Source organism: Lutra lutra, chromosome 4 (assembly GCF_902655055.1).
Source record: "Lutra lutra chromosome 4, mLutLut1.2, whole genome shotgun sequence".
Classification (NCBI taxonomy): Eukaryota; Metazoa; Chordata; class Mammalia; order Carnivora; family Mustelidae; genus Lutra; species Lutra lutra.
The window spans coordinates 67,013,627-67,027,047 of NC_062281.1; the positions used below are offsets into that span (position 1 = coordinate 67,013,627).

Genomic DNA, 13,421 nt, shown 5'->3' on the forward strand with positions numbered 1-13,421 from the left:
TGACTGACCACTTACATGGCAAGTATATTTCTGCTACATTGCATCCATCATTAATACCTTTCAAGTGAAGAGAGGATGTCTTTTTTTTTTTTTTTTGAGAGGATGTCATTTTAAGAAACTCTTTTCAAAATAAAGAAACAGCTAGGTACTAGAGAGGGGAAGGTGGAGAGAAGGGAAAAAAATAGCCATAGCTAGTATACAGGGGGCAAAACTTGATCTCTACCCACCTTGGTTTTTCAGCTGAAGCTCTTAAAAAGGCAGATTGGCAAAAGAAAAAGAGTTTATTAACATGTGCGGCACATGTCACATGGAAGAAACCTCATGAAAAGTAACTCAGAGTGGCAACTTAGAACTCTGGTTTATATAGCATTTTCGAGGAAATTGTAGAGAAATGGCAGGACAAAGGAAAGTAGTTTGGGGATAAAATAACTAAAATAAATATATGGGAGGCAACTAATGGAGGCAGGTTTGTTTGCAGATTCCTGGGGTGCTGTCTCTAGGATAATAAAGTCTGTCTCCAGTAAAAGAATTTATATCCTCTTTTTAGGCAGAAAAGGGGAAGGTAGAGAGAGGTTTTCTTGCATTTGCTGCTGCTTAATTGCCTTCAGCTCAAAATAATTTTCACATCAAAGAGGCATATTTTGGGGTGACATATTCTGGTTTCCTTCACTAGTGTCATACTTGGCAATAGAAGGGACGGTACAAAAAGTATTATCAAGGGACACCTGGGTGGCTCAGTTGGTTAAGCAGCTGCCTTCGGCTCAGGTCATGATTCCAGCGTCCTGGGATCGAGTCCCGCATCGGGCTCCTTGCTCAGCAGGAGCCTGCTTCTCCCTCTGCCTCTGCCTGCCATTCTGTCTGCCTGTGCTTGCTCTCTCTCCCTCTCTCTCTGACAAATAAATAAAATCTTAAAAAAAAAAAGTATTATCAAAAGGCAGTTGTAAGGAGCTCCCCTTTCAGAGTCCTTCCTTAGCTCCCTCCAAATATAAACCATTGTGTAATAGAAGGTCTTCTGTTAGTCACTTAGAAATGAGGCCTATTCCCAAATCACTCATTCTCTGACGCATTAGACACCACTCCTCCAATCCTACCAGCATCAGACAGAGCAGCTGGGCATGGGTTTAGACTCCTTCCACACATCCTCTCCAGGCAACCTCCCTTGATCAGTTAGAACTCACAAATAAGAATATGTCTCTAGAATATAACAGATATGGTTTGATTCTACCATTATTAGCTCAGTGATTTGGGTGATTTTTTTTTTTACCCATCAATTTATAACAATAACACCTATCTCATAGCATTCTTATGGGAATTAAAGGAATTTACATATGTTTAATGCCTAATTCAGTCCTAGTTCCAAACAGAGATCTAAATGTCAGTGATCTATCCCTTCTCCCCCAAGCTGCAGAACAATCAATTGATCTCTGAGCCTCAGGTCCACTGTTAAAGTACTTCTTTCCTTCAGGAGAGTGTTGTGATGATAAGCCTTAAGGTGAACTTAAAAGGGTTTGCATTTGTGAGAGAAGAAAAGCATCACATAGATATAATAAAGTGCTGTTAATGATGGCTGTTTATATTTTAAAATTTTTTCTTCAGGGCACCTGGGTGGCTCAGTTGGTTGAGCATCTGACTTGATTTCACTTTAGGTCATGATTTGAGGGTCATGAGATCAAGCCCTGCATCAGGCTCCACATTCAGCAGGAAGTCTGCCTAAGATTGCCTCTCCCTCTCCCTCTGTGCCTCCCACCCTCTCTCTCTAAAATAAAGAAATAAATCTAAAAAATTTTTTTTCTTCAGCCTGGACTGAGACAAAAAGCTGGTTCACATTAACTCCCTAAGACTACTAATATTTTTAAAGTTCTTTCCCCCCACTTTCTGAAGCAACCATTTTGCATGCTCATAACTGTGTGTCCTATTTCATTAGTTGGTAGATATCTGTATCCATGTGTATGTCACACAAATGATGTCCACAGTCATCTAAGTGAGTGCACTGAATGGATAGCTAAGCTTAGTAACACTAGCAGGCCAGCCAGCTCTGCCTGTAGAAAGTTAGACTCTTGTCTATATCCAGTTACAAATAAGTGTCTTGCTTTCCATCGTTCTTTTTCCTTTACCTGGCTTGTTTCCTTCATACATAGACCTTCACTGTTTTCTTAGTTTCATCTGCAGTCCTCACTAGAATTCCTTTGATCCTTCGGATTTCTGAATCATTCAGATTCTTCCTGTGAGTCTGTACTCAAGATGTACAAGGGGATTATGTCAATTGTCAGTTGCAAAATGACCTTGGTAGACTGTTGTAAGTGATGTGGAAATGCAGGCAGCCTGACTGGGATCATCTCTCCCCACAAGGTGTCCCGAGGGGATGCAGATGATCTGACAGGTAGGCAGATGTGGACTTCCTCCCCCACAGCATCATCTCCCCACAGCTATTGGCTTGGTCCAGGGGACAGTGAACCTCACTGAGGGAACCACTCTGAGGTCAAGGGCCCAGAAATAATTGTAGTCTCTAAGTGAGGCTCCAAATAAACAACCATAGTATAAATGACATAGAAATGCCCAGGAATGCCCAGGACCATTGAAAACACTATAGAGTCAACATTGAACTGACAAAAACAGCTATTTCTTTCCTTAAATGAGTCTCAAACTCAAAGAGTAGAACATGAAACTCTTTTTTATCATGAAAAACCCATGGATTCCCACATAACAGTGTTACACTTCAGTGCATTTAATGTGGAGTAGACAGACAGCCTAGAACATACTTCCTAGCTCCCCCTAGGGGTCTTCAGGCCATGAAATGAATATCATTGCTCAAAAGTGGATCCAACAGGGAGTCAACAAGTCAAAGTAGTAGTGGGAACCAAGAATAAATATACTAATTATATTCATTAATTTGCCATAGTTAATTAGGTACATACTCTCTGCTAGGCACTGTGGGTTGTTGTTATGTTTTTTGCTTGTTTGTTTGTTTCCTTCTTCTATGTACTCTTTTTGGAGAACATCATGAGCACTGCTTCTTCCAAACTGGAACATATCCAGGAGAGAGGCAAAGAGTTTGGATGATATCCATGTTTAAATTTTAATCTTTAAATAACTCAAGTGTTGCCTAAAAATAAGTTATTATTAGGACAACCTTACAGAATGGAAGAATTTGCAAATGACATGTCTAATAAGAGGCTTTTATTTAGAATATTAAAATAACTCTTACAACTCAACAATAAAAAACAACTCAATTTAAAATGGGCAAATGATTCAAACAGACACTTCTTTAAAGATTTACAAATGGGAATAAGTACATTGAAAAAAAAATGCTCAACATCATTAGCCATCAGGGAAATGCACTTCAGGATACCACATCACACCCACTAAGATGGCTATAATAAAAAAGACAGACAATAACAAGTGTTGGTAAAGGTGTGGAGAAGCTGGAACTCTCATACTTGCTGGTAGGCATGTAAAATGATGTGGTCATTTTGGAAAACTGTTTAATGGTCACTCAAAAAATTAAACATAGAGTTACCATATAACCTAGCAATTCTACTGCTACATATATATCTAAGAGAAATGAAAACATTTGTCCATACAATGCATGTACACAAATGTTCATAGCAGCATTATTTATAATAGTCAAAAACTGGAAATTGTTCAAATGTCTGTCAACCAAGGAATAGATAATAGTATTTAGCCATTAAAAGAATACATACTGATACAACATAGATGCAACATAGATGAAACATTATCCTAAGTGAGATAAGACAGTCATAAAATAATATTGTAGATTCCATTTATATGAAATGTCCAGAATAGGCAAATCCATAGGGACAGATAGTAGATCAGTGGTTGCTCAGGGCTAGGGAGGGGTGGGGGGGAATGCTACTGAGGAAGGGGTTTCTCTTTGGGATGATAATGTTGTTGGAATTAGATTGTAGTGATGATTGTGAATATACTAAAATTCATTCAATTGTACACTTCATAAAAGCAAATTTTATTACCATTTAAGAGCATGTTGGGCATTTAATGAAATATAACTCTTTTTTTTTAGAACACTCCATTATCTAATATTATAAATTAGGTATAGTGTGGAGAAAATCATTTTTTAACAGTGCAATCACAAATGCCTCTCTCTATAGATGCCTTTCTCCTACAAACACCCCCTCACCCTATCAAAAAAAAGGGGGGGGGACCTGTTTTGATTTGGCAAATGTTTCAATAAGTCACCTGAAATGAAAGGGGAGCTACTATGTACTGTTTGTTTGCAGCCAATACCTGTGAAAGAGCAATGGATGGTCACTGGCCTGCTTGTTAAGAGGATGAGTTCTTCTAGCTGAAAGGCTTTTGCTTTAAACCTGAACTGAATTGCTATAAAAACATATAGAGAATTTCAGAGACAAAATTTGGGACAAGGAGAGGAAGAACAGGGAGAAGTGATGCTGCTGGAATATCTAGAAAGGGAATTCTTGGAAGTCAAAGATGATTAATGAGAATTTTAATTAAATTTTCCTGTAAAGTATGCAAATTCTCTTCAGTATTCCATAACCAGTACTGGTAATATTCAGTACACTTTCTTTCACTGATTAACACTTTGTGGAATGGGATATGCTATTTGGGAATGTGAGGAAGTGCTGAGTCTATCCTCCAAATAAGCTCAGGGGGAGAACTAATTCACATCAAATTTTCAGAGGTATGGAATCCATAACAAGAATACACTAACTTATAAGACAAGAATGGCTAACATCTGCTAAGAATGATGCATAGATGGGATTGAACATCAACCTGGTAGTCAAACTGGACTCTTAAGATGCCCAACATATATTGATTCCAACATATATTAATCCAATTTTAAATCAAAACAAATATATTGAACACCTGATAAATTGCAAGGTGTTGTAAATTGTCTCAGAAAGTCCTGAATGATTTAATGAGTCCTTATCTAACTCCCAAGGAATTATTTGGGATTCTGAAGAAATATAAAAGGAAAATCTGTTGACTTATCCTATTATCTTTAAAACCAAGTTAGTGTAAAAAGATGTATTAGTCACCTGAAATCTTCCATGGAAGTTGGTAGAGAAATTTAAAAATTAGGTAATTCAATGAGTTAATTATTATGCTTAGTTGTGCTTTTTATAAAGAAAGTAAAGGGTAAAGAATCCTGGAGTTTTAGAAATTTAGATCAAATGGAGTTTTCTCACTGATGTTGTTTATATAGTTATTATATAATTGTTATAATTTATATTTATTATGCCTAATATTTATTAAGGATTCACTATGTTTCAAGCATGAGCTAAGTATGCAAGATTATTCTTTCATTGGTAGATGCTATTATTATCCCTATATAAATGATAAAGAAGCTAAAATTCCAAGAAATTAGGAAACTTGCTTCAGATTACACACAAACTGAGCCACAGTGAGAAGCCAAGTCTGCCTGACTCCAACAACCCTTTTTCAAGCCATTATATCTGACATTTTAGGGATCAGCTTGCAACAAATGGTCACTCCATTTTGTTAAAAAGTTAATGTATGCTTGCAAAGGAGTAGTTTAGGTATCAAAATAGTAAGATGTGCAGTGTTTTATTCAAAATTATTAAACATAGACAACAGGGAAGTTGGGAATGTATGATAAGAGAGGAGAGGAAGGTTTCCAGGTGCTATTTTGGGGGGGAGGTGGTTTGGAGTTCTATTTTGTTTTTAGAAAGAGAGAGTGTGCGAGCCAGGAGGGACAGAGGGAGAGAGAAAGAATCTTTTATTTTTTTTTAAGATTTTTATTTATTTGACAGACAGAAATCACAAGTAGGCAGAGAGACAGGCAGAGAGTGAGAGGGGGAAGCAGACTCCCAGCTGAGCAGAGATCCTGATGTGGGGCTTGATCCCAGGACCCTGGGATCCTGACACGAGCTGAAGGCAGAGGTTTTAACCCACTGAGCCACTCAGGCGCCCCAGAGAGAAAGAATCTTAAGCAGGCTCCACACACTGTGCAGAGCCCAATGCAGGGCTCGATCTCACAACCCTGAGATCATGACCTGAGCCAAAATCAAGAGTTGGTTGCTTAACTGACTGAGTCACTCAGGCACCCCTCCAGGTACTATTTTTGAAATTGGGCCACTTCATACCATGCAGGTAGTTTGAATTTACATGTGATATCAGGGGTATGACTATGAATTCTCCATGGAGACATTTTCCTCCCAGCAGGACTTCATATCTTCCCATAGAGGCAGTTTAGTTTTTTTTGTTTGTTTGTTTGTTTTTGCAGCTTTCATTTAAAGAAGCACTCTTTGAGGGTCTCAGATATATGCCTGGGTCTTATTCCCCCTTCCTATATATTGAAGACCCAAATCCTGATGCCCTGCCTCTACCACATGCAGCCACTGAAACAAGACTGAGCCAGCAAACACCCCAGGAACGGCTACAACTTTTGCTTCAGCTATTCTCTTTCCAACTCCCTCTTCATGTTTGTTCCCTTGGGAACATTTTTGAGAATTCTGATGTGTATTTAAATCACTTCATTGAGCATTCAGAGAGGTTTATAGCAAGAGATTTTATCACCGAGAGATGGTACAATTCCATCATATTGCCAGAAAACCCGAACTATCATTTTAGACATTAACACAATTGGAATTAAGTTAGGCCTCAATTCTTGATGATGATTTTTTTTATTTTTAAATATTTTATTTATTTATTCAAGAGAGATATGGAGGGACCCCAAGCAAAGGGAGGAAGAGAGGAAGGGGCAGAGGGAGAGGGAGAAGCAGACTTCCCACTAAGCACCAAGCCTGACATGGGGCTCAATCCCAGGACCCTGAGATATGACCTGAGCCAAAGTCAGATGTTTAACCAACTGAGCTACCCAGGCTCCTGAAAGATCATTTTACACTAATATGAACTCTTTTAGAACTCAGGAAAAGAGTGAATATTTCCCAAAACATTTTATGGAGCAAAATAGAACCTTGATTGCAAAACCAAGTGAGAACAGCATGAGCAAGAAAATTATCTGAAAATCTCCCTTGTTAATATAAATGTATAAATTATTTTTAAAATTAATAAACCAAATAAAATGATAATATATTATAAATAATTTTGGTCTAACAGAAATCTGAGAGTGGTTTAATAGTTGATGATGGTTTTTAAGACCTTCTATCATTGCTCTGTCTACAGTAATCTTACCTGTACCTGCTCATAAAAACGGACTACTTCCAGGCAAATCCCTTCTTATTTGCTGACTCCTACAAGTAATACCACAAGAGCATTACTATCACAGTTTCAAAATGGAAGTTTCAAAATAAAGTATGTAGCCTTAAGATATTGGTACTTCTTTTCCCAACTGTTGTCTTTTAAATCTTTGTGTAGTAGTTCCTTTGGTATCTGGGGAGAGCTGACAATGAATGCTGAAACTTGGGAAGAACTGAATTACTTAATTATCTGGCTTTGTTAGATTTTTCTTTTGTTCTTATGTTTCCTTTCAAATGCCACCACATTAGTAAACTCTTTTGAGGGGGGGAGTGTAATGGATGTATAACGTTATGTTAGTTTCATGTGTAAAACATAGTGATTCAACATTTATATACATTACAAAGTGATCACCATAAGTCTAGCCACCATCTTGTCACCATACAAGATTGTTACAGCACTTTGACTATATTCCCTATGCTGTACGTGACAGCCCTGTGACTTATTTGTTTTATAACTGGAAGTTGGTACCTTTTAAACCTCTTCACCTATTTCACCCATTTCCCTCCCAACCCCCACCCCCCACTACTCTGTCAAGCACCAGATTGCAATTACAAATCTATTTCGGCTTTGTTTGTTTGTTCATGTGTTTTGTTTTCCAGATTCCAAATGGAAGTGAAATCCCACAGTATTAGTTTTTCTCTAACTTATTTCGTTTAGCATAATACTCTCCAGCTCCATCCATGTTCTCACAAAGGGCAAGATTTCATTCTTGTTTATGGTTGAGAAATAGTCCATTGAATATATATATACCACATCTTTATCCATTCATCTATCAATGGACACTTAGATTACTTCTGCATCTTACATATTGTAAATAATGCTGCAGGGAAAATAAGGGCATATACATCTTTTCAAATTACTGTTTTCATTTTCTTCAGATAAATTCCCAGAATCAGAATTGCTGCATAATCTGGTTATTATTTGGTTATTCAAATCCTTAAATTTTTTTTTGAGGACTCCTATACCGTTTTCCACATTGGCTATACTGATTTGCATTCCCACCAGCAGGGCACAAGGTTTCTATTTTTTTTCTATACATTCTGGCCAACACTTGTTATTTCCTATCTTTTTGACAATAGCCATTCTGATTGGTATGAGGTCATATCTCATTGTGGTTTTGATTTCCATTTCCCTGATGATGAGTGATGTTGGTATCTTTGTGCCTGTTTTCCATCTGTATTTCTTCAGAAAAATGTCTATTCAGGTTCTCTGCCCATTTTTCAATCAGATTTTTTTTTGTATTGAGTTGTATGAGTTCTTTGTAGATATTTGGATATTAACCTCTTATCAGATGTATCTACAAGTATCTTTTCTCATTCAGTAGGTTGCCTTTTCATTTTGTTTATGACTTCCTTCACTGTGCAAAAGAATTTTAGCTTACTATAGTCCCATTTGCTAACAGTTGCTTTTTTTACCCTTACCTACAGAGACAATCCAAAAAAAAAAATTTCTGAGACTAATGTCAAAGACCATACTGCCTATGTTTTCTTTTTAGGAGTCTTGTGGTTATCAGTCTTATATTTAAGTCTTTAATCTCTTTTGGAAGACAGCTATTCTCACCACTATCCCACCAATGCTGCACTCCTTAATCCACTCTGAGTTTATATTTATATATGTGTAAAACAGTGGTCCAATTTCATTCTTTTGCATGTTGTTGTCCAGTTTTCCCAACAGGATTTATTGGAGAAACTATCTTCCCCCCATTGTACATTTTGGCCTCCTCTGTCAAAGATTAATTTATCATATAAGCATGTTTTTTTTCTGAACTCTCCATTCAGTTCATTTAATCTATATATCTATTTTTGTGCCAGTACCATACTGTTTTGATTACCATAGCTTTGTGGTATAGCTTGAAATCAGGGAGCATAATACTTCCAGCTTTGTTCTTCATTCTCAAGATTCTTTTAGCTATGCAGGGTCTTTTATGGTTCTATACAATTTTTTAAATTAACATATAATGTATTATTTGCCTCTGGGGTATAGGGCTGTGAATCATAAGACTTACACTTTTCATAGCACTCACCATAGTGCATATGCCCCCAATGTCCATAACCCAGCCACACCATCCCTACCTTCCCCCAAGCAACTCTCAATTTGTTTCATGAGATTGAGAGTCTTTTATGGTTGGTCTCCCTCCCAACTGCATCTTGTTTCATTTTTCCTTCCCTACCCCCCACAATCCCCTGCCCTGCCTCTCAAATTCCTCATATCAGAGAGATCATAGGATAATTGTCTTTCTCTGATTGACTTATTTCACTAGAACTACCCTCTAATTCCATCCATGTCATTGCAAATGGCAAGATTTCGGGGGGGAGGGTTGATGGCTGCATAGTATTCATATATATATATAAAATCAATCACATCACCTCTGCTTTATCCATTCATCTGTTGAGGGACATCTAGATTCTTTCCATAGGTTGGCTATTGTGGACATTGCTGCTAAAACATTTGAGTGCATCTGACCCTTCAGATCACTACATCTGCATCTTTAGGGTAAATACCCAGTAGTGCAATTGCTGGGTCATAGCATAGCTCTCTTTTCAACTTTTTGAGGAATCTCCATGCTGTTTTCCAGAGTGGCTACACCCGCTTGCATTCCCACCAACAGTATAGGAAGGTTCCCTTTTCTCCACATCCTTGCCAACATCCGCCATTTCCTGACTTATTAATTGTAGCCATTCTGACTGGTTTGAGGTGGTATCTTGCTGTGGTTTTGATTTGTATTTCCCTGAAGTCAAGTGATGTTAAACACTTATTCATGTGTCTGTTGGCCATCTGGATGTCTTCTTTGCAGAAATGTCTGTTCATGTCTTCTGCCCTTTTCTTGATTGGATTATTTGTTCTTTGGGTGTTGAGTTTGATAACTTCTTTATAGATTTGGGATACTAGCCCTTTATATGATATGTCATTTGCAAATATCTTCTCTCATTCTGTCAGTTGTCTGTTGGTTTTGTTGACTGCTGTGCAAAAGCTTTTGATCTTGATGAAGTCCCTATAGTTCATTTTTGCCCTTGCTTCCCTTGCCTTTGCCAGTGTTTCTAGGAAGAATTTGCTGTGGCTGAGGTAGAAGAGGTTGCTGCCTGTGTTCTTCTCAAGGATTTTGCTGGATTCCTGTCTCACATTGAGGTCTTTCATCCATTTTGAGTCTATTTTTGTGTGTAGTGTAAGAAAATGGTCCGGTTTCATTCTTCATGTGGCTGTCCAATTTTCCCAACCCATTTGTTGAAGAGACTGTCGGTTTTCCATTGGACATTCTTTCCAGTTGACCATAGAGTTGAGGGTCTATTTCTGGGCTCTATATTCTGTTCCATTGATTTATGTGTCTGTTTTTGTGCCAGTACCACACTGTCTTGATGATGACAGCTTTGTAATAGAACTTCAAGTCTGGAATTGTGATGTCACCAACTTTGGCTTTCTTTTCAACATTCCTCTGGCTATTATGGTTCTTTTCTGGTTCTACATAAATTTTAGGATTATTTGTTCCATTTATTTGAAAAAAATTAATAGTTTTTTAAAGATTTTATTTATTTACTTGACAGAGAGAGACACAGTGAAAGAAGGAACACAAGCAGGGAGAGTGAGAGAGGGAGAAACAGGCTAGCTACTAACCAGGGAGCCCAATGTGGGGCTCAAACCCAAGACCCAGGGATCATGCCCTGAGCTGAAGGCAGACAGTTAATGACTGAGCCACCCTGGCACCCCATTTGATGGTATTTTGATAGGGATTACGTTAAATGTGGAGATTGCTTTGGATAGAATAGACATTTTCACAATATTTGTTCTTCCAATCCATGACCATGGAATGTTTTTCCATTCTTTGTATCTTCCTCAATTTCTTTCATGAGTATTTTATAGTTTCCTGAGTACAGATTCTTTGCCTCTTTGGTTAGGTTTATTCCTAGGTATCTTATGGTTTGGGGTGCAACTGTAAATGGGATCAACTCCTTAATTTCTCTTTCTTCTGTCTTATTGTTGGTGTATAGAAATGCAATGGATTTCTGTGCATCGATTTTATATCCTGACACTTTACTGAATTCCTGTATGAATTCTAGCAGTTTTGGAGTGGAGTCTTTGGGTTTTCTACATAAAGTATCATATCATTTGCAAAGAATGAGAGTTCAACTTCTTCTTTGCCAATTTGGATGTCTTTAATTTCTTTTTGTTGTCTGATTGCTGAGGCTAGGACTATGTTGAATAGCAGTGGTGATAGTGAACAGCCCTACCATGTTCCTGACCTTAGGAGAAAAGCTCTCAGGTTTTCCCCATTGAGAATGATATTCACTGTGGGTTTTTCATAGATGGCTTTGATGATATTGAGGTACATACCCTCTATCCCTACACTGTGAAGAGTTTTGATCAAGAAAGTATGCTTTACTTTGTCAAATGCTTTTTCAGCATCCATTGAGAGTATCATATGGTTCTTGTTCTTTCTTTTATTAATGCATTGTATTACATTAATTGATTTGCGGATGTTGAACCAACCTTGCAGCCCGGGAATAAATCCCACTTGGTCGTGGTGAATAATCTTTTTAATGTACTGTTGGATCATATTGGCTAGTATTATGGGGAGAATTTTTGCATCTGTGTTCATCAAAGATATTGATCTGTAATTCTCCTTTTGATGGGGTCTTTGTCTGACTTTGGGATCAAGGTAATGCTAACCTAATAAAATGAGTTTGGACGTTTTCCTCCCATTTCTATTTTTTGGGACAGTTTCAGGGGAATAGGTATTAATTCTTCTTTAAATGTTTGGTAGAATTCTCCTGGGAAGCCATCTGGCCCTGGGCTCTTGTTTGTTTGGAGATTTTTGATGACCACTTCAATCTCCTTACTGGTTATGGGTCTGTTCAGGTTTTCTATCTCTTTCTGGTTCAGTTTTGGTAGTTTATATGTCTCTAGGAATGCATCCATTTCTTCCAGATTGTCAAATTTGCTCGTGTATAGTTGCTCCCAATATGTTCTTACAATTGTTTGTATTTCTTTGGTGTTGGTTGTGATCTCTCCTCTTTCATTCATGACTTGATTAATGGGGGTCCTTTCTCTTTTTGATAAGTCTGGCCAGGTTTTATCAATCTTATTAATTCTTTCAAAGAACCAGCTCCAAGTTTCGTTTATTTGTTCTATTTTTTGTTTGTTTGTTTGTTTCTATTTCATTGATTTCTGCTCTGATCTTTATTATTTCTCTTCTCCTACTGGGTTTAGGCTTTCTTTGCTGTTCTTTCTTTAGTTCTTCCTTTAGGTATAGGGTTAGGTTGTATACTTGAGACTTTTCTTGTTTCTTGAGGAAGGCTTGTATTGCTATACATTTTCCTCTCAGGACTGCCTTTGCTGTGTCCCACAGATTTTGACCCGTTGTGTTTTCATTAAACTTTGTTTCCATGAGTTTTTTCAATTCTTCTTTAATTTCCTGGTTGACCCATTCATTCTTTAGTAGTATGCTCTTTAGCCTCCATGTATTTGAGTTATTTCCAACTCTCCTTTTGTGATTGAGTTCTAGTTTCAGAGCATTGTGGTCTGAAAATATGCAGGGAATGATCTCAATCTTTTGGTACCAGTTGAGACCTGATTTGTGACCAGGATGTGATCTCTTCTGGAGAATGTTCCATGTGCCCTATAGAAGAATTTGTATTCAGTTGCTTTGGGATGGAGTGTTCTGAATACATCTGTTATGCTCATCCAGTCCAGTGTGTCATTTAAAGCCTTTATCTTCTTGTTACTCTTTTGCTTAGATGATCTGTCCATTTCAGTGAGGGGGTGTCAAAGTCCCCTACTATTATTGTATTATTGTTGTGTGTTTCTTTTTGTTATTAACTGGCTTATATAATTGGTTGTTCCCATGTTAGGGGCATAGATATTTAAAACTGTTAGATCTTCTTGTTGGAGAGACACTTTAAGTGTGATGTAGGTTCCTTCCTCATCTCTTATTGTAGTCTTTGGCTTAAAATCTAATTTATCTGATAATAAGGATTGCCACCCCAGCTTTATTTTGAGGTCCATTAGCATGGTAAATTCTTTTCCACCCCCTTACTTTAAATCTGGAGATGTCTTTGGATCTAAAATGAGTTTCTTGTAGACGGCATCAATGGGTTTTGTTTTTTTATACATTCTGATACCCTATTTCCTTTGATTGGGGCATTTTGCCCATTTACATTCAGGGTAACTATTGAAAGATATGAATTTAGTGCCATTGTATGTTCTGT

General features: G+C 37.5%; 1 protein-coding gene across 1 annotated transcript in view; it reads left to right on the top strand.

Annotated features, from left to right (window-relative positions):
* The window catches only part of CPA6 (carboxypeptidase A6), a 370,507-nt gene that overhangs the window by 307,724 nt on the left and 49,362 nt on the right, over positions 1–13,421 (top strand). The window lies entirely within an intron of this gene.